Source organism: Alligator mississippiensis, chromosome 1 (assembly GCF_030867095.1).
Source record: "Alligator mississippiensis isolate rAllMis1 chromosome 1, rAllMis1, whole genome shotgun sequence".
Lineage (NCBI taxonomy): Eukaryota > Metazoa > Chordata > Crocodylia > Alligatoridae > Alligator > Alligator mississippiensis.
Window position 1 is genome coordinate 194,817,164 of NC_081824.1, and position 26,346 is coordinate 194,843,509.

General features: G+C 44.1%; 1 long non-coding RNA gene across 24 annotated transcripts in view; it reads left to right on the plus strand.

Annotated features, from left to right (window-relative positions):
- LOC106738300 (uncharacterized) overlaps window positions 1–26,346 on the plus strand; it is a 372,722-nt gene that overhangs the window by 124,745 nt on the left and 221,631 nt on the right. The window lies entirely within an intron of this gene.

Genomic DNA, 26,346 nt, shown 5'->3' on the forward strand with positions numbered 1-26,346 from the left:
GCTGGAGAGGTAAGAGAAATTACAGAGAAGTGGATTTAAGACTTAGTTGGGTGCTGATGGGAATATGCTAAACAGTGAAATACCTCTTTATGAACTACTCGTATTATCTCTGGCTCTCTTCTTTCCCTATGTCTGTGCTGGTTGGATCATCTAACTCATCAGACAATAACTTGTTCACATGGTATTTTTAGCAACTTTCCTTAATATTTGTTACAACCCTTTTAAAAAGCTCATCTTGGTCTATATATTCTTTAAAAAAATCCTTGTTGATTTTAACATTTTAAAAAAAAATCCCACCCCAATTTTCAACTCGTGGTCCTATTGGCCTAAATCAGATTTTATCTGTGTGCGGGCCGGGAGCGGTCTGAGGCCTTCGGGGGCGCGCGGCGGGCTGTGGCCAGCAGCCCTGGCACGCGGGTCGGGGAATGCAGGCCGGCGGACTAGAAATAGGCACGGACACGTAACAGTTGATTAAAGATTATTTTACTTACACCGTAGATGGTCGCGGTGCAGTCAGGAAAACTTGCTTGAGTTGCAGTTACAGATAGGAAAGAAGAGCGGACAAGAGTTCTAACCTCGCGAACTCTAGCCCAATCCAGCTGAAGGCTCTAAAATCACAAGCCCATCGAATCAACCGGAGAAAACAACTCGGAGAAGAGCTCTGGATACACACACACACGGAATTTGCTAGGCTCCGTGGAACAAGCGCACAGGGAAGGGGTTCGTCGACGGGGAGAGGCCAGAGGTTGATCAGACCCCTATAGCCTTCTTAAGGCACACGCTGGGTCCGTTAGGCTCCGCAGCGCTTAGAGTTCTTCACGAGATGTGAAGTCCTCCTCCTCCATGAGATGGTTGTGGAGTCCTCCAACTTGGGCGGAAACTGCTCAAGCCTCTCATACGGCTAGCAAGCCAATCGCTAGCCGCCACGTGGGAATAATTTAGAACTGGCCAATAGTGGGACACAAATTTGCATGCGGGTGGCGGGAACTCCTTTGCACCGTGCATTTCTCTTTGCAACTGACAAATGCACCCTGCAAAGAAAGCTCCTCGTGGCGGGAAATAATTTAGCAGTGCCGAAGCGCGCACACACAAAATCACACCCTTGGGTTGTGACATCCCCTCTTGCTGAAGGCACAGCTGAATTATGCCATACACTTGTTACTCGGGTTATCGAGAGCCCTTATCACGGGTCGTTGAACTGAACGGGTAAACACAAAATTAGCTAGCATAAGAAGTTCATCCTCCAGGGATTGAATCAAATAATAACCAACACAAATACATATACACATAATTAGATTCATAACAAAGAACTGCACAATCAGGGCTTCAGTGGGCGTCATGGCAAAGTCGCGCGTCAAGCCCTCACTTCTTCCGATGATGTTATCCTTGTTGGGGCTTCTCTCCGCCACGCACTCTGAATTCCGGATCTGTGAACAAAACTCTCAAAAAATAAGTTAACGTATATCAAAATATTTACAAAATTTCCATGGAACCACACTATCATTTCTAAAACATATAATACAAGTGTTTGCTACTTCGAACTACCCTCTCTTGCACACACAACTAGATGAAATTGTCAAGGAGTCGTCATTCAGTTCTTCCAGATAATGAAAACCTAACTCATAGGCCAGTTGCCATTGGCCTGCGTCCCCTAAAATCTGAAGTTGCCGCTTATTGAGTCCAGAACGCTGTAGGAGAAATCCAAACATGTATTGCTCCTCTGGTGTTCTCTGTGGCAATGGTGGAAGATCGGATTCGCGGTGTCTTGCGCCTTGAGCCTCAGTCGGGTGTCGACGTTCCCGATCACTGGATAATCTTGGCTCCATCAGGATATGAAGTCGTGACAACTGACGCAGAAGATTACTCACGGGTTGGTTCACCATTGGGTTAAGCAGAACGATGTTCTTCGCCCATAAACCTCAAGACAACTATCTATGCTGTGAATGGTTACTGGAACGGTTCCAGGATCTCGTAGATGACGATGAGGCCATGGTCTTATTCGCTGGAGTGATGTCAGTCCTAGTGCACATGCTCTGGGGTTCCAGGCACAGTACGAGACTCCGATAATCGCTAGCATGAGTTGCTCTGCGCCGGTATGTTCTGGCCGTCCATCATGCCACGCGTGGGCTTTTTGACCGATCAGTCCTGCAACAAGCGCTGGCAGTGGAATAGGCCAGTGAATGTTAAACGCCACAATGTCGATGTCAGTGACACGAAGCTTGTCTGACCAAGAAGCTTGCTCCTTCCTGGTTCAGCAGGTCGGATCCAAGTTCCACGACCAAACGTCCCAACCATACAGCTAGAGTTTCTTCAGGTTGGATTCTTGATTCTCAGCACAAATCCTGCAGTTCAGTTCTGGTGTGAGCATAGTAGGTAGTAGCAACTCGGTTAATTGTTGTTACAGGCTGAACTGCTGCTGCGGGAGTCATTGCTGCTGTTATTGCTTCAGGCAGGGGGGCTGACGCACTCCTTCGCTCGATTCTCCCTTCCGTCGGCAAGAAGGCGTGGTCACCAGAAGCGACGCTGCATCGGTGGGCAGGGTCGCCGGCCGAACTCTCACGGGTTTCTCCGAAGCTCCACCCTTCTCTTCCGGTTCTTCCACACGGTCTCCCTCTTGCTCGGCGCCATCTTGGCGTGGCGTCTCAGGATTTTCTTTCGCAGCCGCTTCTTTGACCGCTTGAACGGCCATACGCAGCTGGGCTTTCAAACTTAAATTCTTTTGCATTAGATCGGTTACAGTACGAAAAGTTGCAGTTAGCACTCCCCCCTTGTCGTATTGTGGGGCCACCCTCTCATCTGCAGCGCGTTCCTCCATCTCCAGATCTTCACAGAACTCGGATGGAAGCTCGTGAACCCTTAATCTAGATGCCAGAATAAAGGGGGCGAACCGGTTGATTGGCACCGGTTCTTCACTCTCCCAAGCATATCTTAGGCAATGGGCACACTCCCGGGTGAGGGTGGGGTTTACTGCGCCTGCCGGGTTGACTCTGGCGAGGGACACAGTGTCGAGGGGCCTGAACAGGACCCGCTCATCACTCATTATACACCCGAATGCCGCGGGGTGAAAATACACTTCCCTCTCTTTCGGGGCTCCGTCTTCGGAAGCTCCCTCTTCTCCCTTCAGCGAAAGGCGTCCGCTGATAAACCTCTCACCCGTTCCGCCCACCTGGTGGTAAGCGATATGCGCCTCCAGTTCCAAGAAGTTTGCTACTTGGCGTTTTCCACTGCGCCAAGGGCAGTTCTTAACTAATTTTAGCTCCAGTGTGCCTTCCCCTGATCCCATCCTCGTCGCCATGTGTGGGCCAGGAGAGGTCTGAGGCCTTCGGGGGCACGCGGTGGGCTGTGGCCAGCAGCCCTGGCACGCGGGTCGGGGAATGCAGGCCGGCAGACTAGAATTAGGCACGGACACGTAACGGTTGATTAAAGATTATTTTACTTACACCGTAGATGGTCGCGGTGCAGGCAGGAAAACTTGCTTGAGTTGCAGTTACAGATAGGAAAGAAGAGCGGACAAGAGTTCTAACCTCGCGAACTCTAGCCCAATCCAGCTGAAGGCTCTAAAATCACAAGCCCATCGAATCAACCGGAGAAAACAACTCGGAGAAGAGCCCTGGATACACACACACATGGAGTTTGCTAGGCTCCGTGGAACAAGCACGCAGGGAAGGGGTTCGTTGGGGGATTGTGCTCAGCAATGGGGAGAGGCCAGAGGTTGATCAGACCCCTATAGCCTTCTTAAGGCACATGCTGGGTCTGATAGGCTCCGCAGCGCTTAGAGTTCTTCACGAGACATGAAGTCCTCCTCCTCCACGAGATGGTTGTGGAGTCCCTCAACTTGGGCGGAAACCACTCAAGCCTCTTATACGTCTAGCAAGCCAATCGCTAGCCGCCATGTGGGAATAATTTAGAACTGGCCAATAGTGGGACACAAATTTGCATGCGGGTGGCAGGAACTCCTTTGCACTGTGCATTTCTCTTTGCAACTGAGAAATGCACCCTGCAAAGAAAGCTCCTCGTGGCGGGAAATAATTTAGCAGTGCCGAAGCGCACACACACAAAATCACACCCTTGGGTTGTGACAATCTGTACTAATAGCAGCTTGTTAGGTTAATGCTAAGTACTTTTGAAAGTTCCATACACAAGTTTCATCTTTGAAAATATTTTCCATTTACTACTGCAAAATGCTAGGAATCTAAGGATGATACAATATTGCTCTCTGAAGCATTATTTAGTCATAAGCATTATTTCATTTTGAGGACATAAAATGTTTCCCAGACAACTAGACATTATTACAGCTGGGATAGTGAAAAAATACTTCATGTAGTGTAAACTGGTCATAGCCAATTTAAGCGTTGTGAATAGCAGCTGTTTTATCTATATCTTGCTCTGCACAATACCTTGACATATATGCAAAATTATGTCCAAATGAAGAAATAATTGTTCCAGTTTTCCTAGATCCATAAAGCACACCCAGGGTTATTTAAAAATGAACACAGTATTTCCCATAGCAAATTTCAGATGTGCTTAACAGATGGTGTTCTATATTCTTTGTACATGGAATGATTAAGCAAAGGCATGTCACACAAACTTTATCTATGGATCATTTTCATGGATAGGGTGGACTATGATAGATGGATCTGTTAACGTGGTCAAAACATTTCCAAGGTGACTAGAACTTGTAAGGGGAAGAAATATGTCAAAACCAAATCTGGAGTTCATTGACTATAGTAAATAAAAAAGGCTTAGGGGGAAAAACAAAGACATAATTAGTAATCTCCTCAATGTCCTCAATAACCACAGAACAATTCTGTGGAAAATGTGGATTCATCTTTCAGTGCTCCAAGAAGATAATGTGTATAATGGTAAATCCAGTTTTAGCTCATCAGTATTATGGCTGCTAATGGTACAATAGAAAGGGGCCTAGGGCAGATGTAATTTTAAATGTGATTAATACATAAGGATCAGAGAAGACTAACAGACTTTTTTTTTTAAATGAATAGCTGCTTTGATTAATCTGTCCTTCCCTCTTCAGGAAAAATATGGAGGGGAAGGAGGATATTTATGTTCTTCATTTTATTTTCACAAGAACTTAGTGCTGTTCAATGGAGTTCAGTCTCTAGGCCAGAACATTCCCTGGCAGTCATGGTATAATGTTAAATTCTGGGTCTGTTGGGGAGTTGGAGAATGGAAAGGAGAAGAACAAAAATCATTTTCCCTCCAACATGTCCTCAAATCTCACATCCCATGCACTTGTGTGATGTTTTTGTCAATATCAAAAAAAAGATCCATAAGATTTGTGTGATGGGTGCAGTTTTTATTGAGGACAGTCAAGAATTTGATCCAAGGCCATCTAAAATCAACTATAAACATTTTTTTCTTTATATGGGTTGGATCAGACCCAATAAGCAAGCAACTTGCAGATAAAGAATGCTGTAAAAAAAGGTATCATTGCAGAAATGTCTGAGTAGATTACTGGATAAAAGCTGTCTACATTATGCTTATGTCTGGCTTTGCGACTGTTATTCCTTCCTAATTTCTCATTTAATAAATTCAGTAAATAAAACTGAACCATATTAAATGCATGTATATTCTCAGATTTATACGTAGAAATGAAAGTCTCCATGTAGATTTCCCTATTATCATGTCACAAGTCAAACACACAATAGCAAAATTTCCCCAAAGCTGGGGGTTTTTGTATAGGCAATACTCTGTTTGGGAAAGTGTTGTGAATCCCACTCTCCCACAGTGCCTCCTCCTGCAAAAAAAAATTGGATGTTCATGTAGAACACAGCTTAAAGTGCAGTCATAGTTAAAAAATTTGGGTTAAAAAAAATCCACCCTCGATTGTTTACTTCACTTTCTGTGTAATTACTGAACACTGATGGAGTTATTATTTATACAATAAATCAAGTTTGGGCCAAACAAACTTCTTTTTAGATTAGCAATATCCTCTTTTGGCTACAGTTCTCCTGCACCCTGTGCTCCCCCTCCTTTTATGCCTTCTGTTTTCCCTCTTCTCTGAAGATTTCCAAATGCCTCCGTGTGTGTTGACAGCACCAGACATTCCTTGTTGGGAGATTTCACAATAAAACTCTGCTGTTTGGAAAGGTATTGTGACTATCTTCTTCAAAGCCTGCTTTCAATACAGAGGAGCTTCCCTGAAGCAGCTTCCACTCTGGCTTCTAAGAGGCTGTTGTGTCCTTTTGTTTTTGTGCAACTGGAGCTTCATTAGTTTGTTGCTGCATGCGCCATTTCCAACGGCTGCTTTGAAGACATGTTAATTATAGTAATGATTTCCAACTCATTTACTAGTCATTGACTATTTTCTTGCAGGGCAAAAAAGTGGTAATAAGAGCAAGCCTGAACCACTCTTCATTGAACACTAATGCCTGAAGTAAAATCTCTATCTGGAATTATTTTTTTCCTTCTTATTCTTTAGTTGATTTTGCCAGAAACCATCATTTTCCAGGGCATGTACAAGTAACTACTTAATGCAAACACTAACACTCCAGATCATTTCACACTTTGGTAATAGGGGAAGCATCTAACCATCAGAAAGAAAAAATTGTATTAGGGCACTTCATTTGCTCAAAGTTAAATAGGCTGTTATATGCAAGCTCACAGTTACAGTGCTTTTCCTTTAAGTTTGTGAACAAGTCTTTGAACTTAACAGCTTATTTGATCATCAGAACCATCACTGACCTCACTGTAGGAAGTCCAACAAGAACTCCTTGTTTTAGGGCTTGATTTTGTGAGGTACTTCACACCATCTGGTGCCCTTGATGGCAAGGTTCGCTCCAACTGGAATGGACCATTGGCCAGGTTGTAGCAAATAAAATGTGATATCTTTTAAATAATATGCTTATATATGTGTGGGCATCATGGGAAAATATATGTAGTGTTCCCCATTAGCACCTTTAATTAATCACAAATACACACTTTCTACCTGTTGTATGAACACAATCTTGGTGACTGTTTGACCTTAGCACTCAATTTGAGGTTAGTCATCCTTACAGAGTTGTTATATTTTGACAGAATTGACTTCCTCCAAAGTCAGTCAGAATTGCCACATTTTAGACAAGTATGGGGTAATATGTTTCTTAGATACACTCGTTTTCTTTTTACCTCCCCTCTGCTTGCTTGGATAGTGCATGAAGAAACCCCCTTTCCCCGTGTAATCTACAGAAAACAGAATATTTTTGCACATGGCATCACCCACCCACCCTAGTTGCTTGCTTCTGTGTGTGGAAAGAAAAGGTTGGAGATGAAGTCACTTGGATTTCAGTAGGTGGTCCAACTATTTCCAAATGATTGGCATCTCCAAGTATAATACAACTGATCCTTTGTTCCTACTCCTGGTGCATGGTCCTTTAATAAATTGTTTAATTTTTACAATAGAGTCTAAGTAACTGATGAGTCATTTTACACTTTCTTTTTTCTGAGATCTCTGGAATAGGAATAAATATTTAAGTAATACAGTATCTCATCTGAACAAACTTCAGAGTTAGTGAGCCCTATTTTTATATATTTCTCTTTTTTGAGAAGTGTATTGTTGAAAGACTAGGAGGAGTCCTTGTCAAAGTCAAAATAGATGATACTGCAATGTTTTTGGCTCTGGGTGTGGGCATAGTCAGTTTCCATCTGAGAAATTTCACTGCATTCAATAAACAAACCACTCAAAGGCCATGTCCACATGAGCATGGACATTTGCTTCCCTGGAGACAAGAAACAGAGGCACATCTTATGTCGCTGCTGCTTGTCCCTGGGGAATGCCTAAGCCACATACCCTCTGGCATGCGGCAGGTTACCCTGGGTGGGGTAGGGGAGGCTGGGGCCAGAACTGAGCTGGGATTACCTGAGGTCCTGGGGGCTCCTGGGGCTGCAGCAGTGGTGATCCTGCCGCTCAGAGCCTGGACAGCAGCTGGAGCATGGCTCTGGGCATCCAGGCTCTGGTTTTGAGCAGCACACGATCCCCATGTGCGCCACTCTGCTTTTTTTTTTTTTAACCCCCAAATCTCCCAGGGTCAACTCTTCTCCCCCCCCACCCCATGCTGCTACCTTGCAGCACAAACAGCTGAATGTGCAGTATGTGGCACCACAGATGTGTCTGCGCTGCCATATACTGTGCAGCCACTCTCATCTGGACATGGCCAAAATGTTTCTCTGGGGGAAGAAGCCATTGGTTGGGAATTTTTCAAGTAATAATAATATTAGCAAGACAACTTTGACACTACACAGGCTTTGAATTTTAAAAGAGTACAATGTTTATTTAGGCTTGCTCTCAAATTAAGGGAAATGCTCAGTGTGGTAGATCATACAGTATAAATCTCACCGGCAGCTCATTTGCTACAGATCTAGTAATAGAGCAAACTCTTAGTTTTTAGAATTCTAAAATATATAAACTGTTATTAAAAGAAAACTTAGTATATTTATATTATACTTAGCATACTTCTATGATACACTACTGATCTTGAACCTCTGATCTGGGAGTGGGTGGGAGAGGGGCTCATCTGGAGAACCATCCAAAAATCTTACTCTTATTCAATAAGTACTCTCTAAGAAACTTCCTGTCTTGACATTGTATTTTCTTCTGCAAATCTTTGAAAAAATTTGACTGTCACAGAAATTCTCCAAGAAGAGCAACCTCTCTTGAGGAATTTGTCCTCTGTTTCTGGTTCCTAAATGAAGACCAATTATGGCATTAATAACAAAAAAAATTATAAAGTCAATAACTTTTGGATCTCAAGCGGTTCAGGCTTGGCTTATTCTATTTGGAATTTGGGGAGAACGTATTTATTTTTAACGATAGCGCTGTCTGGGAATAAGAATTTTCCTTCATCAATTTCCCTGCCAGTGTTTGTTGAAATTTGCAGAAGTGTATTTCATAGGCATGACATTTCAAGCATTTCAGCCCTGCTTCAGCACATTAATTAGTGTTGAATCAAATGTATAACCAACAATAAAATATAATATTAATCAATTTTTAATAGTTTTTATTGCAGTGAAAAAAGTTCATGGCTAACTTCAGCAGGATTGTGTGGTTTTTATTAGGCCGCCCATCACTTCTTAGACCTTATGCTAAATCCTTTTGCCCCAAAAGCACAAGACCACTTGACCTAAGGAGGAATCATCCCTACCTGTTATACAAAATGTGGAACACAGATGAACAGTTTTGATTCCATGGAAGGTACAGGTATCCATAAATGTCAGCTGTTACAATAATATTGATTATATTCTTTTCAGTAAAGAACTTATTTCTAAATAGTATATAAGGCAAGAGACCAGTCTTAGAATATAAATCCATGTAGTGTTGACTTCAGCAGAGCAATTTTGCTTTGAAAATCTGACCTACACTGTGGTCACATGTACATGAAATGCTGACTACGCTGTAGCCTGTGACTACTCCGCAATTGCATTGCATGGCAGGAAGGATGACATGACACTACTGTGCAGTAGTCACAACCTACTGCACAGTCAGCATCACAAAATAGCTGTTCCTCCAATTACCGCACAGTCATTTAATATTTGCATAAACTTGTATAAACTAAATACTAAATGACTGCACAGTAACTGGAGTTACTGCATAGTTATGCCAAGGAACAGCTGTTTCATGATGCTGGCTATGCAGTAGTTCATGACTACTGCGCAGTAGTGTTGTTACACTTCCTGCTACACAATGCTATTGCACAGTAATCACAGGCGATTGCACACTCAGCATCTCATGTAGATACAACCACAGTGTAGGTCAGATTCTCAAAGCAAAATAGCTCTGCTGAAGTCAATACTACATGGTTTTGAATATAAAAGTAATACAGTATCTCATCTAAACAAACTTCAGTTAGTGAGCCCTGTTTTGCATACTTCTCTTTTTGTGAGACGTGTATTACTGAAAGACTAGGGGAAGTCCTTCTCAAAGTCAAAATAGATGATACTGCAATGTTTTTGGCTCCTGGTGTGGGTGTGGTCAGTTTCCATCTGAGAAATCTCTTTACATTCAATAAGCAAACCACTCAAAATGTTAATCTGGGGGAAGAAGCCATTGCTTGAGAATTTTTTACTTGTATATACAAGTACTAAATGACTGCACAGTAATGACTGCACAGTCAGCATCTTGTGTAGATGCTGCCTGTGAGTATATAATAAAATTTCTGCTTTATTTAATATCAGATTCTTAGGCTTTTTGTTAGCCTAATGTAATGGTGAAATGTAGTTTTTGAATGGGTGTGAAAGTAATACAGAGACTACCAGTCATTTACTTGAAACATATCTTCACTGCTCCATTACTTTGTTAGTGGTTTTGTCTTCCATACCTTCTTGAGGTCCCCTTGTTCTATTACAGTTTTTTTAAATATATGTGAACTATTTAACTCATTTCTGTGGTGCTCACTCATCCAAATCCCTAAGCAGTATAGAGTGGATTGCCTAACACACAATTCCTGAGAAACACAAGTTCTTGTCAGACACTGCGACACAAAAGATAAGCACATGTAGAAAAATTATTTACTTAACGTTTTTTCATACAAAGCATTGCGTCAGTTTTTTTGCATTTTCCTCCCATTATATATTTCCTTGCTAAGTTTGGGAAATGGCAGTACATTTGTATGATAAAACATTTGTTACTTTTCATATGAATTCCTGCCTGCAGTAAGTCTGGCATGATTGCACCAAGACATGCAATGTAAATAGGGATGGATTTCAGTTTGGTACAAGTTTGGCACAAAAGAACCAAGTCCAAATGGAACAAAAGAAAACTGATATTCTCAGCAAGAGTAACAAATCTGACTTCAGGGGTGTGAGTAGAGAATTGTGTTCTTCAGACAAGTTTGCTTTCTTCCAGATGAAAATAAGGTAGATTTAAGAGATGGCTCAATCACACTGCATTTAATATAAATATAAAGAGCTGATGTTGTAACAGTGTCTGTATTAGGTTAAATCAATTTTGATGGTGCCAAAAATATGAGTTCTATATTCAAGTGCCCTGGAAACATGTAATAATTATGATCTGCCTCCTAATTCTTTGTCCTAGTAATCTCTATGCTTGTGTCTCTATCAAAGTTATCCATAATTAACAGCAAGATCTTTCAGCTGAAAATTTAAATAATCTAATATTAACTGGAACATACCGTAGGGTCAGAATTAATTTCAGTGAAACTTATTTGAGACATTACTTACAGTGCATTCAGTATAAACATGGTGAGAACTTTCCCATGCAGATATGCTTTGAAAGGCTAAATGGAGGTATATATAGAAGGTAAGGAGAAATCAGAGCTGTAATAAGTTCGTGCCAGTTAGTGTAGCACTTAAAGAGAGCATACACAGAATCTATTTCATAAGGATGTCTGCATGTGATTTATAGCCCTTGAAGTGCTTTGGCAATAAGGTCTTCATTTATTGTGTTTGTTGTCTGTCTCTGTGAGTCCTAGGCTCTTTGTTCACATATTTAATGTCATTCCTGAACTAAAGATGATGTTTGCACCTGTAAGGGTTCTGAGATTTTCTTGATTGAGAACAGTGACACAAATGGCTGAGGGTAGGGGTAGAAAGATGGTGGGGGGGTGAAGTGCTCAGTGTAGTATGTGTTTTTACTGGATACAAGTACTGCACACGGATGCCTTATTTTGCAAGCTAGGTATCTCTTAACTCTTAGGCTGGATCCAGAAGTGCAGGCAAATGCAGTTTGTGGTACCGCAAACCTCTTTGCAGTGCTAAAAACCAAATGCCTGTCATGTTAAAATGTGCCCCGCATTGCAGATTTGCAGCACGGGGGCAAAAATTGTTACTAGGAAATCCTGCTAACAAAAAAGCCCTGCAAAAAAGTGGCATATGGTGCATGAACTGGCAGACACAGAGGCTCACTCCTCCAGGGAGATGTTCTGGTTACGAGACAGCATCTCCCCTTCTTTAGTTCCACCCTGGCTCCTTCAGCACGCTGGGAGACAGGAGAAGCAGGGAAAGGGCAGTTTGCCAAAAGCAGAGCATTTTGCCCAATACCAAAGTGCATGTGCAGGGGCATGCACAGTGGCAAAAAGTAGTGGCACAAATTTGTGCCACTACTATTTTTGCCACTGCAAGCACACACCTCTGCATGTGGGGATGCGCCCTTAGGCTGTGGCCACATGAGTGTGGACATTTGGTTCCCCAGGGACAGCTAGCAGTGGCACGCCTTGTGTTGCTGCTAGTTGTTCCTGGAGGATGCCTGTACCATGCACACTCTGGCACATGGCAGGTTACTGTAGGAGAGGCTGGGGCCAGTATTGGGCTGGCCCTAGCAGCCTTACCTGGGTCCCTGGTGTCCTCCTGGGCCTGCAGCTGCAGCAATCCTGCTGCTCGGAGCCTGACCAGCAGCTAGAGCATGGCTCCAGCTGGCCACGCTCCAGTTTTGGGTGGCGCACGCTGTTCCCGTGTGCACGGCCCTGCTTTTTTTTTTTGCGCAGGTTTTTTTGACCCAGGATCTCCCCGAGCCAACCCCTCCTCCCCCCCACGTTGCTACCTTGCAGCATGGAGAACACCTGAATGTGCAGTATGTGGCACCACAGATATGTCTGTGGCACCACGTACAGCACGGCCGCGCTCATCTGGACGTGGCCTTAGAGTACATTAAAAATTGTGGGGCTCTGACTGAATACATGCCCTCCACCATTTGCCCTATTAGTTATTCTCTACTGTGGTTGGGACTATTTTAATTTGGAACATTTAAACAATTTAATATGAACATCAAATGCATAATGAAGCTGTTCCCTAAGAAAGAATGAGGAAAGGTACTCAGTGATGCATAGAAAACTGGGTTGGTACATCTATTTGTTGTCTGCTCAGAATATGACATGTCTTGTAACTACTGAGTGATGTTTTCCTCATATAGAAACAGAAAAATAGGTATGGGGGGGTGAGTTCAGATGATCATTTAGTCCAAGCCCTTGCTCAAGGCAAGATGATCTCTGTTTAAACCACACAGACAAATGATTGTTTAAACTGCTTTAAAAAGCTCCTCCCTACCCGCCAAATCTAATGGTAGAGTTTCTACTACCTCTGTAGGTAATTTGAAAGATTATGTGGCAGGGGACAAAATTAAAAAATATAAACCATGTTTGTATTTGTATGGTTGTCTTAACCTCTGTCACTTGTAAGTGAATAATAGTATTAGCAGATGCCCAAAGAGTGAGCCCATATGGTATTTTTGCATAAATATATATAAAAAAAATGCCTACATGATTGCCTACATGATTGATTTGCACCTACAGATTTTGAAAGAAAGATATAGGGCTCCCTTTGAAACTGTGACTCTCAATGTGTATTGCAAGATGCAGAAAGTTATAGTTTAACACCAGAGTATATTTCAATATTCTCGTGACTTTTGAATGAATGCAGAGGGTCTGTGGACCTGATATAAAGCTCATATTATATAATTTAAGAAAACAACCGTGGGCCAGATCCTAGTCTACCTATTAGACACTTAAGCAGGGTGGATGGAACATAAGGCCCTGAAGAACTGTTGATATGACAGGCAGGCAGTTTCCTCCTCCTCACTGCTTATTTCAGGACTGTTTGGAAGCTAAGATGACAGCATGTTAACAAAATGGATGCATTTCAAGGACTCAGACAGGGTGGAATGGGATTATACTTAAGCCCTTAGTAGATGAAGTAGGATTGGGCTCTAGTTTTAGGGAGACACTATAAAAAACCCAGTATTCACCATCTCAGACATAGTGCTGTACTTGCAGTAATAGCAGTAGCCTCTGCTTGGCAAAGAATACAGATCATGGTAACTACCAGTTTCATTTTCAGTTGTCTTCTGTTTATTCTAATACTCTGCATTGGATCAAGCTCATGTGGAGGACACCAGTTGGTAAAAATATGAGCTGTTAGGGTCCCATGAGGCATGGGTGACTGGTACCTCCTGAGTCTGGGGGGGGCATCCGCAGATGCTGCCGGTGGGGTCAGTGGTGGGCTCAGAGCTGGCGAGCATCTACAGATGCTGCCAGTGGTGTTGGCAGCGGGGACGGCCCTGTTGGGGGGGCACATGCCCGCCCCCCCACCCATTACCCTCTTACCAGTTGCCTATGTGCATGAGGACCTGTGGAAAGGCCCTCAAACTACCTCATATGGGCAAGGGTTGCTGTTCCCTATACAGTATGCAGGTTTTTTTCCTTTTTAATTTTCAATGGTCCACATAGGTTCTGCATCCAAGCACTAAATTAAAAATAGGGACTCAATATTGAATTTTGGTTTTGAACCAAGAGAAGTATTTAGCCATGTTAGTCTGAAATCAGGAAGATGGTAGGGCATGGTAGCACGGTTCTCAACCTTGCTGGACTTGAGGCACCTCTCATGGGAATTGAGGCCCCCCTCCATGACTTTGTGAATTGAGTGGCACCTAATTTCAAAAACTAAAGTACATATTACAATGCGTGCCTCCTTGCAGAGAGGCCAGGCAATGGGGATGGGGGATCAGCCAGGCAGGGACCAGCCTGAGCCTGCTCATATCTACTTATCTCTTCACACCTGGCTTATCTCTGCACACCTGAAGGTACTCTTCAAAGTACCTGGTGGCACCCTGGTTGAGAAGCACTGCCTTAACTAGTTCAGAAAGGCCTCCACTTACTTTCTTCTGAGAGAAACTGAGGACAGAGTGGCCATAATGTTTTTAAAGGCCCCCCCAAACTTTTAAAATCCTTATCACCTCCCATTCCTCCCTTGATTTTTATACTCTTCATACTGCTGCTGTCATCTTTCTTTTCCAGAGCTGGAAACACCACTCCCTCACTCTTTCTCATTAGGTCTCAAAGGCAGCACAACTATATTGCACTTGGAATTCATTATGAAAGTATCCAGGAATGGTGCTGAGCTCCGACTTTATAGGGATATATCTGAACCTGTCCACATTGCCATGTTTTCTTCAAACCTTATCCCTTCAAGTATTTGAGGATTTTACAAGAAAGGTTCCATTCAGGCAGTGGGTTAGCTTTGTGGATGGGCTTTCCCATCACTTTTTGTAGCTGTTTTACGAAGGGTCTATTTCTCCCAGGCATTTTATTAACATTTGTCATCCACATTTTCTCTCCCACTGCATGTGCCCTCTACTGCCCTGACTTTTTCCCAAAGAACTTCCAACTCCTGACACAAATCTGTTGGGGTCTGTCTGTTTGGTGCATTTGTAACAGTCCCTCTCCCACATAAAGAGACGATGGCGCCTGTTCTTCCTCATTTAAGAAGAGGCCTCCGCTACTTATTTCTGCGAGGAATTGAGGGCAGAGTAGCTACAGTGCTTACCAGTTTTTTCACCTCTCTGTTTGGGGTCCTGAGAGGACCATTTCACAGCCAGCATTTTAAATACTCATCACTACCCATTCCTCCCTTGATTTTTGTTATGCTCTTCAGGCTGCTGCTGTCATCTCCTCTCTTTTCAGACATTGGAAATACCACTCCCTCATTCCTTCTCCTCCTCAAATAGGAATCACTCCTTTTTCTCCTGCTCCCACTGTAGCGATCCTGGTGTCTTTTGCTAGACTGAGCCAGGGGTCTGGACTTCTGGGGTCTGTTCCCAACTCTGGCAGTGGCTCACAAAGTGACCTAAGGTAAATCCTTCATCCACTCTATGTCCAACCTCATAAATGATTAGAGATAAAATACAGCTCAACTCAGAATCTTGTCAATTATTCGACAAAATTGGAGCCAGTTCTTCTGTTTGTTTCAAATCCTCTGGAGTCTTCTGCTGCAGTGGCCATGGGAAGAAAAAAAATCAAGACCCCTTCAGAAGAAATCAATACTTGAGGGAGTAAGAGGTTGGATTACTAGGCAGATGTCCAGAGAAGCTGAGTGAATGATCCTTACTTCCTGCTGTAAGGGAGATGATAAAACCCCAAGGTCCCTGACAACATGCCCTGAAGGAAAATTCCTTACCAACCCCAGATCTGACAGTTAGTTTGACCCTGAACATGTGAGCAAGAATTACCATCTATGTTTCAATGAACAGAAGACTTGCTGTGCTGCTCCAGAGAACTGACCCATTGTGCCTGTTGACCTATTTACAATTGCTGTCTACTGTTGGGGAGAGGAAGGCAATGAACTTGGCTAATTGTGTATGTGGGGAGAAAACTCCTGATCACTGCAGGTGACTAGCTGAAGCCCTAGAGCATAAGATTTAATTATAGGAATTCTTAATGGAGAACTACAAATATTGTGAGAACTTCTCTGCTTTCCAGGACTTGGAAGAGAGGGATGTAAGGGATGGAGGAGGAGGAATTGGACCTCTCACCCTGGCTCTGAAACCAAGTACTCAGGACAGGGGTGGGAGGTCATGTTGTGCCTTGAATGTGGTGTGTGCTTTTACAGCCCAAATGTGATTCATCCCTGCCGTAAAGAGAAAAATGGACAGAATAAAAAAGAGTAACAAAATAATTCCATCTGGTCTTTACTCTGGGTGTTGTATTTTCACACATTTGACTGTCCTTTTATTGGTATTGGGCTTGGCTAATGGGTTCTGGTCATTCTTTGCTGCTGGGAGAGAAAAGGGGAACTGAGGGGCTGTGAATCAGGCTTGGGAGGCTTTCCCCTTTTCCATTGCCACCCCCACCATTTAGCTCTGCATTGGTTAGGGGAGGCAAGAGGAAGCCATCAGGGTCAAGAGCCAGGCTTGTAAGCCCAGCTGGCCACCCTCTCCCTCCTCAGCTGAGGTGGGGAAGGAAGGAGGCAGCATTCCCTACACTTGGCTCCTGGTGCCTAGGAGCTGAGCAGAGGGAGCATTGTGGAAACCCTCCCCCCGCCAAGAACTTAGGTGTGAGAAGAAGGCAGGGAGCGGCTGAAACTGCTTTTCCTCTTCCCACCTGACTACAGAGCAGATGACCCCCATGTCTTCTCCATCCCTGGTCTCAGAAAGACACAGGAGCCTTCCCCTGGCTCCACTCCTCCTGCTCCCCAGGAAGAGTCAAGCTGGCAGTGACATAACTAGGGTGGGTGATAGGGGGAAACCACCCAGGATGTTGATGGGGGCGAGGGCCAACAATTGTCTTTTGCCACAGCTGTGCAATCACAGCAGCAGCAGCAACTGGAAGCCACCACTCCCCTGTGTATAGCAGCTGCCCTGAGCACCCAGCCACGTTCTTACATTGCTCCTTATGTTGTTGTAAGCTGGGGAAAGCCTGCAGACATTCAGTCTCCAAGAAGGAACTCTCCCAGGAGTGATTTAACCAAGTTGTTCCTGGTTTATTTTTCTTCCAGAGCAGCCATTTTGGCTTTGGGAGAAAAAACTTGAATATCTGCACACTTTTGTTTTCTACTGGGAGAAAGGTGATAGAAACTGGTAGAAACTGAACATCTATATCTGGCCCTAGTCAACAACCCATCTACCACCACAAGTGAACTTTCAGGACTCTCAGGGCGTTCTACTCTCTGCTTGTTGTTTCATAGATTTATGGATCTTGAGGCCAGAGCACAGTTAAATGATAGTGGGAAAAACACTGTGGAAAAGGGGAAAGTGTCTTGTACATGGGTGGTGGGAGGGTCAATGGATCTTTCCATGTACTGCTTGCTTAAAGCTTTTCTTCCTGATATAAATCAGGATCTAAACTCTATACTTTGGTTTTTTGGGGTTATAAGCCATCTCTTATTAAAGGACAAGATCAGAGAAATGTTCAAACCTCTTCCTTCATGTACATACAATGTGAATCCACAGGAGCTGGAAGCTAGGTTGTCACTTCCATTATTCCCTTCCAAAAAACACAAAGGACATTGCTTGCACTTATCTAGATAATTGGACATCATGATTAGTTGATGCACTCCATTCTCCTTTTGGGTCCTATTTTATTATCATTACTTACCAGGCAAAGGAACAAGTTGTTGGCTGCTGTTCCTCTTCAGACAGCCTGAAACTTTGACATAGATGATCTGAGAATGTACTGGAAAGGCCATCCTCAAGAGATGAAGGCATCAATATTGTGACCCTATGTTCATACAGCCAACTATTTTGAGATCCTGCTGGCTAATAGGATTATGAGGTCTCTGGAAATACAGCATAGTGGTAGCCCTGCTTTTTGCTCTCAACAATTCCAGATTTGAATAGAATTTGTTCTGCCATTATAAGTAGGTGAAGATAGCAATACCTCTGGTTAAGGCTGACTGATGCTTTTCAGTATTAGATTCTTCTTTTGTTGTTTACAACTTCACTTCCAAAAGTAGCAAAAACCAGGAGATTTTTGAAAAGCTTGTACTGGCTTGTATTGTAGTTTTTGGTCTGTCCTCTGATTGTTTTACTATTATTTTGTTTTCCCAAGGTCTGCTTGACATTTATAGGGATGTCAACTCTCACAACCATATAGGCAGTTTGTGATTTTTGTCCCCTCAACAAGTGTTTCTATAGGACAGCCAACTAAGAACAGATTGCACAGATAAGTGTGCAGTACTGCCTGATTGAGACAAACTGTAAGCTCTCCACATCAAGCCTCCAAATTCAAGTTAATTCATACTGTGTCCTGCAGTTCCATCTTTGCCCATCCCAAAAGCTTCATCATCTTCCTGTTGATGAATTTGAAGTGGGAACATGAATTTTGTCAAGGAGTCCTCCTGGAGCCAGGGATATGCTTTTTGCTATCGCCTGAAAAAGTATCCATACATGACCCACTTATGTAGGACTTTCCCTGCAATTTTCCGTCTTGACTGCTGAGAACCACTGTGATGCCAAGAACAGAAACTGAAAGGAAAGAGATTGCTCTGAATAAAGTAGATGTTCTGTGGAAAAAATGTATATGTTCATATAATTAAAGACTCTATCATACTGCATGCACGTAAGGAAGACAAAATAATATGGGCATCCGTAATTGTGGCATTTCCTAACTCTTGAGCACTTGACTTTGCAAGCTCTTAACATTCTGCTAATGTGTATCTTATTGAATGTAATATTCTATGTCAAACTGCCAAAGAAACCCCTAACCAGTTTTATACTTCTCTGCATCCAAATTTACACATGCAAATTATCTGTGCATGCAAGTTTGCACTCTCTGACTGCAGGGCAGTAACTTGATTCGCTGCATCCCTTGAACAGCTATCACTAGAAAGGGATGGTTGAACCTGGTGGACTCTCCATTATGAAGGCATAATGATCCATGCAATTGTGGAACGTTAATCCATCTCTGAAGCTTGAAAACCTGATATAAAGCAGTTTAAAAGGAGTCCATACTTCCTCTACAAATGCCTGCCTTCTTGCAAATGTGTCTGTCACCTTTGATGGGGAATTGGGACCCAGGTTTGCCCTTTGCTTGCTGCTGAATTCTTCATGCTTTTCTGAAAATTCATGTAGAATCCAAATCCAGGGAGCGGAAAACTTTCCTGGGACATATTTGAGTATAAAGGACAAAAGGAGCTCCCAAACTGTCTTTATTAAACAATTTTGCTGAATTTTATTTATCACACTGTGTGCCTGGATATAACGACGCTATTGCTGTGCAATGTAACAGTAATTTCAATCACAGCAGGAGTCTTTGTTAGTATGAAGCAGGCTCTGAACATCCGTTGCATATAAGGTTCTAAAAAGAATTTATATTTTCTTTTCTTTTCTTTTTTTAATGGCTAGCCCTTCGCGGTTCTGAAAATAGAATGTATTTTGAAAGTTCTTTAAGTACCGCTTTCATCCATCTTTATTATTTATTAGTTCAAGTCAGATGACACATCTGAGCTACTTTATAGTTGGAGGTGTGGCTGATGAGCTGCTTGCCCTTGTTGACCCTGTCAAGGGCAAACATAGTTTAAAGTTGTTTATAAACTATAAATTTAATGGCAAAGAATGATGTGAAAATAAATCCAGTGTACTTCTGGAATGATTAAAAGAAGTACATTGTATAAACAGGATACTGCAGTGGGTAAGTCCCTGAAAAGTGTGATTCTAGTCCAGAGTCAATTCTGAACTGATGTGCAATTCAAGCCAATCATTAAAAAGGATTTCTGTCACTACTCTTGCTGTGAATGGCAATAATTCCATAGGTAATAGTCACAACATTTAACAATGGGTTCACTGTAAGATGTTGATGCTTATTCTTTTAAAGAATTATGAGGTGAATGTGAATTCCTTTAATAACTGAAGAAAACAATTCTCAGAACTATTCTCAGCACTCTTATCAGAAGAAAATGCTGTGCTCTTTAAACTCCAGGGGATTTACATGTATGCAATTTGTATTCAGTCAGACAAAACTGGCATGGTTAGAGCATTCAAAGAAGAACTGGATCCCTGCTCAATGACTGTTACATATTTTACGCTTTGTTGTGTTGCTTCCAGAGAAATGTTTCTTCTTTCTGAGATAATTTTTGCCTTCTTATACAACTTAACTTATTCATTTCTGTATGTGTATCAGTAAGGGCAGTTTAATTTAATGTATGTGAATATTAAGCATTCATTCTATAGTTGCTATAGGGGTTCGTGGCTACTACTGTAAACAGTACTATATACATAGCTGCACAGGATGGTACAATGGAGAAAAAGAAAAGTCAGTTAAGCATGTGAGGAAAAAATACTTGACAGATCTTTGTGCAGTGAAAGAGTTGTGATCACATTACCTGCAGGACTTAAAACTGACTGGGCACAACACTAAATGGACCTGTCTGGTATGTGGATGGCATTACTCATTTATTCCCCATCTACTCTACATGCTTCTATGATTTTTTCAGCGGTTGGTATAAAGTATGATGTTACATACTTAGAGGGCATACTAATACCACCACAATAAGATACAGTAGTGTTAAGGTTTGCGTTAACACTCAGAAAAAAAATCAAAATACACTTCTTATATCCTCAAGTCTCCTTCACAGACTGTTACATTCAATGAACTTTCTGAAGAGGGGTTGGGGGAAGGAAGGACTTTCCTGGGCTGGGACTTTTTACATAGTATCACTATAATCTTTCTGTTTCAAATGTCCTGTCATCTCTATTTACCTAATGTGAAGACATGAACTTGAAATCCAAGCTCCACTGGCATCAATGGCAAAAATCCCATTGACTGAAGCAGGACCAGGATTTTATCATGGAGACAAGATTGAATTTCAAAGTTTGAATGTAGACTTGTATTTGGATCCAAAACTGTCTCAGTATCTTCAGAGGTTCTGAGACATTAGTTTTGATTCAGTAAAACTTAAGTTCCAAAATGTTTTGGAGCCAAGCATCCCCTGAGTTTGGGAGAGTTTGAATCTGGACTTCTAACTGAGAGCCATCTCTGTTATCAATTTACATACATTTTCCTGTAATGCCTATTAGTAACGTTCTTCCCATCCAAAAGTTCCAGATATTTTTATGATTGCATTACATGCATTCAGGAACAACCACACCCCTCTGAATGAGTCCAGAGAACCTATGTCATTAAGGAAGACAAAATCATGTTTAATTCATTACAGAGATTCTTAACAAGACAGAAAAAACCTATATTAAATATCTGTTTCTGACATAGGACTAATCAGATTACTCTCCAGCAGGAATTAGAAAAAAACAATTCAAATCAATGCTGTATCACTTCTGCATTTCAAACAGAAATTTTAAAGGGTGAATATGGCAATGTGTAAATTAGACTTTAAAAAAAATTCTAAGACTGAGGAAAATGTTTCCAATTCTGAGCATTTGGAACTGAAGCATGACAAGGGTGAGCTAGTGTATGTGAATCAGATATAGAAACTACCTGGAAATTGTAATCAGTCAGAAATGAAATGGAGTTAGGATCAGATTATAACGCTTCTTACCAATATTACAGGTGCTGGAGTAAGAGAATGGTGTATGAAGGCTGCTTCCTTTTCTGCCGCAGCACCTGAGGATTGAGTGAGGGAGTGGACAGATTATTGACAGATTGCACCAATAAACTGATCCATGTTAGAAGCTTATTTTACTGTAGTTCCCAATTAAATATATAGAGATTTCATAGACATTAGGGCTGGAAGGGACCTCAGAAGATCATCGAGTCCAGCCCCCTGCCCAAAGGGCAGGAAGTCAGCTGGGGTCATAGGATCCCAGCAAGATAAGCATCCAGTTTCATCTTGAAGCTGTTCAATGTAAGCGCTTGAACAACCTCCGGTGGCAGGCTGTTCCAGACCTTGGGGGCTTGGACAGTAAAGAAATTCTTCCTTATGTCCAGCCTGAAACGGTCTTGTAGTAGTTTATGACCATTCGACCTAGTCATCATCCCTTGGGGTGCTCTGGTGAACAAACGTTCCCCCGGATACTGGTGGTCACCCCCGATAAACTTATAAGTGGCCATCAGATCACCCCTGAGCCTGCGCTTTTCCAGGCTAAAAAGCCCCAGGGCTCTCAGCCTGTCATCGTAGGGTCTGCTTCCCTGACCTCTGATCATGCGCGTGGCTCTTCTCTGGACTCTCTCAAGCTTCTCCACATCCTTTTTGAATTGTGGAGCCCAAAACTGGACCCAGTACTCCAGCTGCAGCCTCACTAAGGCCGAGTACAAGGGGAGAATGACATCCTGGGATTTGCTTGAGAAGCATCTATGGATGCAAGCCAGTGTTTTGGTCGCTTTACTAGCCACAGCATCGCACTGCAGGCTCATGTTCATCTTGTGGTCAATGATGACCCCCAAGTCTCTTTCTTCCATAGTGCTAGCCAACATAGCACTGCCGAGCCTATAAGGATGCTGCAGGTTTTTCTTCCCAAGGTGGAGAACCTTGCATTTATCGGCGTGGAACACCATCAGATTCTCATCTGCCCACTTGCTGAGCCTGTCCAGGTCAGCCTGGATCATCCGCCTGTCTTCTGGTGTGGATGCCTTTCCCCAAAGTTTGGTGTCATCGGCGAACTTGGCCAGTCCGCTTCTGACTCCAGTGTCCACATCATTAATGAAGATGTTGAACAGTATGGGTCCGAGGACAGAGCCTTGGGGGACCCCACTGGTCACAGGACACCACGATGAGTGCCTTCCATCAATTACTACCCTCTGGGTCCAACCCCGGAGCCAATTTTCCAGCCAGTGGATCGTGGAGGACCCAAGGCGACAATTGGCCAGTTTCTCCAAGAGGTGATCATGGGAAACCAAATCAAAGGCTTTTTTGAAGTCAAGATATATGACATCTATCTCTTCTCCCTTGTCCAGGTGATAGGTCACCTGGTCGTAGAAGGAAATGAGATTGGTCAAGCAAGACCTACCCGCAACAAACCCATGCTGGCTATCCCTTAAGATGTTGGCGTCGGCCAGTCCATTAAGGATGGCCTCTTTAATAAACTTTTCTAAGATCTTCCCCGGGATAGAAGTCAGGCTAATGGGCCTATAGTTAGCCGGATCCACTTTCCTCCCTTTCTTGAAGATAGGCACCACATTGGCCTTCTTCCAGTCTTCGGGCACTACACCAGAGCGCCAAGAGTTTTCAAAGATCCGTGCTAGAGGCTGGGCTATGATGCTCGCCAGCTTCTTGAGTACTCTGGGGTGAAGATTGTCAGGGCCGGCTGACTTGAAGGTATCCAGCTTCTCAAGATGTTCCTTCACGAAGTCAGCATTAATGGAGGGCAGGGGATCACCCTCACCCGGACTTCCCTGTCCCGTAGCGGGCATGGGCGTCCTATGGGACTGATGAAAGACTGACGCAAAGTACCTATTTAATAGGTTGGCTTTTTCCTGGGCGTCAGTTGTCAGTTGCCCCATCTGGTTCAGCAGGGGTCCAACGTTGCCCCTGCTTTTCCTCCGGCTCCCCACATATCTGAAAAAGGACTTTTTATTGTCCTAGCTCAAAGCTAGTTGGAGTTCAGTTGCAGCCTTGGCTTTCCTGATCTGCTCCCTACAGGACCAGACCAGTGCAGAATAATCCTCCTTGGAGGTGACTCCCATCCTCCATCCTTTGTAGGCCTTTCTTTTTAGCCTCAGGAGGTCTGCTAGGTCCCTGGAGAGCCAGAGGGGCTGCTGTGCCCTCTTGCTGCCTTTCCTCCGAGATGGAATAGACTTAGTTTGTGCATTGAGGATCGCTCCCTTGAGGAGCAACCACTCTTCTTGAACTCCCCTCTCCCCGGGGTCATGGTCCCTTAGGGCCTCACTGACAAGCCTCCTGAGCTTGTCAGAGTCGGCTTTCCTGAAGTCAAGGACTTCCGTGTTGCTGACTGAATTGCCAGCTTTTTGGCAGATGGTGAAGGTGATCAGCTCGTGGTCGCTGTCACCCAGCTTCCCACCGATCACTAGGTTGCCGACTAGGTCATCCCCAGTAGCCAGTACCAGGTCGAGCAGTGCTTTGCCTCTCATTGGCCCATAGACTTCTTGAGTCAGGTAGAGGTCATCCACGCACAAGAGGAAGCTTTGCGACCGCTCAGATTTTGCTGAGCGATCCTCCCACAAGAAGTTCGGGTAATTGAAGTCACCCATGACAACCATGGTCCTGGAGCATGCGGCCTCAGCCAGTTCCCGGGCAAACTCCTGGTGAAGCTCAGGACTTTGGGTGAGAGGTCTGTAGTAGACTCCCACCATTGTGTCCCCTGTGCCGTGTTCCCCACGGATTTTAACCCAGAGGGTCTCCAGCCGTCCACCCTGGTCGCCAATATCGGCTTGCAGGGACGTGTAGCTTTCCTTAACATAGAGAGCTACACCCCCACCCCTTTTCTCTGCACGATCTCTCCTGTACAGGGTATAGCCATCTATACCCATGGTCCAGTCATGGGTGGAGTCCCACCAGGTCTCCGTTATCCCTATGACATCATAATTATTTGCATTGAGCAGGAGGATGAGTTCCTCCTGCTTATTCCCCGAGTTCCTGGCATTTGTGTACAGGCAAGCAAGTGCCCCTTGGCAAATCCTTGCCCACAGATTTTACCAGGGCTGGGGCAGGGGTGGGCTCCCTTAACTGCTTTGAACTGCTGGCTTTGCAAGGATTGCTCAGCGGGCCAGCAGTGGCAGTAGTCCCCCCGTCACCCAGCGGGCTTAGTTTAAAGCCCAGTGGAGCAGGTCAGCCAGAGGTGGAGGCCATCTCTTCCCAGCAGCTCGCTGCCTCTCTCGCCAAAGAGCAGGCTGTGGTCATGAAAGCCAAAGCCTTCCCGACAACACCAGCGCCGCAGTCTTTGGTTGACCACGTGGATCCTCCTCTCCCTTCTCGGCCCATAGCCTGAGACTGGGAGGATCGATGAGAACACCACCTGTGCCCCCAGACACTTTAGCCCTGCTCCCAAATCCCTGTAGTGCCTCATGACCCGGCTGGGAGCGCTCCGAGCCGTGTCATTGGTGCCCACATGAATTAGGAGCATGGGATAGTGGTCTGTGGGATTGAGGAACTCTGGGATCCTCTCTGCAATGTCCCGGACGCGGGCCCCCGGGAAGCAGCAGACTTCCCGGGCTAAGGGGTCGGAGCGGCAGATTGCCCCCTCAGTCCCCCTCAGGAGGGAGTCTCCCACAACAAACACCTTATGTTTTGTCTTGGGGAGAGCAGGCCAGGAGCTGCAGTTGGGTCCATGTTGCCTGCTGGAGCCGGCAACTCAGCAGGCTCTGCTGGAGCGGCAAGAGGTGCATACCTGTTGCTCAGCTCCAGCGGGGCAGGGGCCTTGGTGCAGCGGGCCTTAGGGCCCTTGACCACCGTGGTCCATGCCCCTGGCTGGACAGAGCGGGAGGTCCCAGAGTCCTCCTTTGGCCTGGAGGGAGACTGTGGTCTACCCTCCGCCTCCCGGGGGAGAAGGGCCTGGCAGTAGGAGTCTATCTCCTGCTCACAGTCGCTGATGGTGCACAGTCTCTGTACTGTGGCCTGGAGCTCCTCCAGCTGGCGCACCAGAGACCCCAAAAGGGAGAAGACCCCACAAGGAGAGGTCACCATGCTCTCAGGCCCCAGAGCCTGAAAAAGGGACAGGCAGCCCCCGCAGCCGAGAGCCAGATGAAAGTGGATGGAATCTCAGTCATTATTAGAGCTAGCTGGAAACTCTTTCTTGTGAAAGATTTCACACTTTTGAGAATATTTTCCCTCCTGAATCAGGATTAAAAGTAAAAAGAACATGACATTTTTTCATAGAAAAGGTTTTCCAGAAAAATTCCAGTGCAGGAGAACCACAATAGAGGTCTGGGCCTGGATGGTAACTAGTGTGGAAGGCTATTTTCAGTCTTCATTTCTCCCAACAGGCCGAAAGTGAAAAGCAACAGGACTCTTCAGCCTGGAAGCCATCACTTCAGTGTTCCAGGTGGAAAATTTAGTTATTTTTCAATATTGTAAATGTTATGACAGAAATAGTCTTGTTTGTAAAAAGGGCATTTTCAGTTTTCCTACAGAAAATTCCTGACCAGCTCTGGTCACAATTAACTCCATTCACAACATTGGAGACCAGAAGTTGAAACCTTGTTTAAAATCAGGGCCCTGGGGTATAATTGTCAGTAAAGCAAAATAAGTTGCACCAGCAAAATCACATGCTAAACTAGTTTT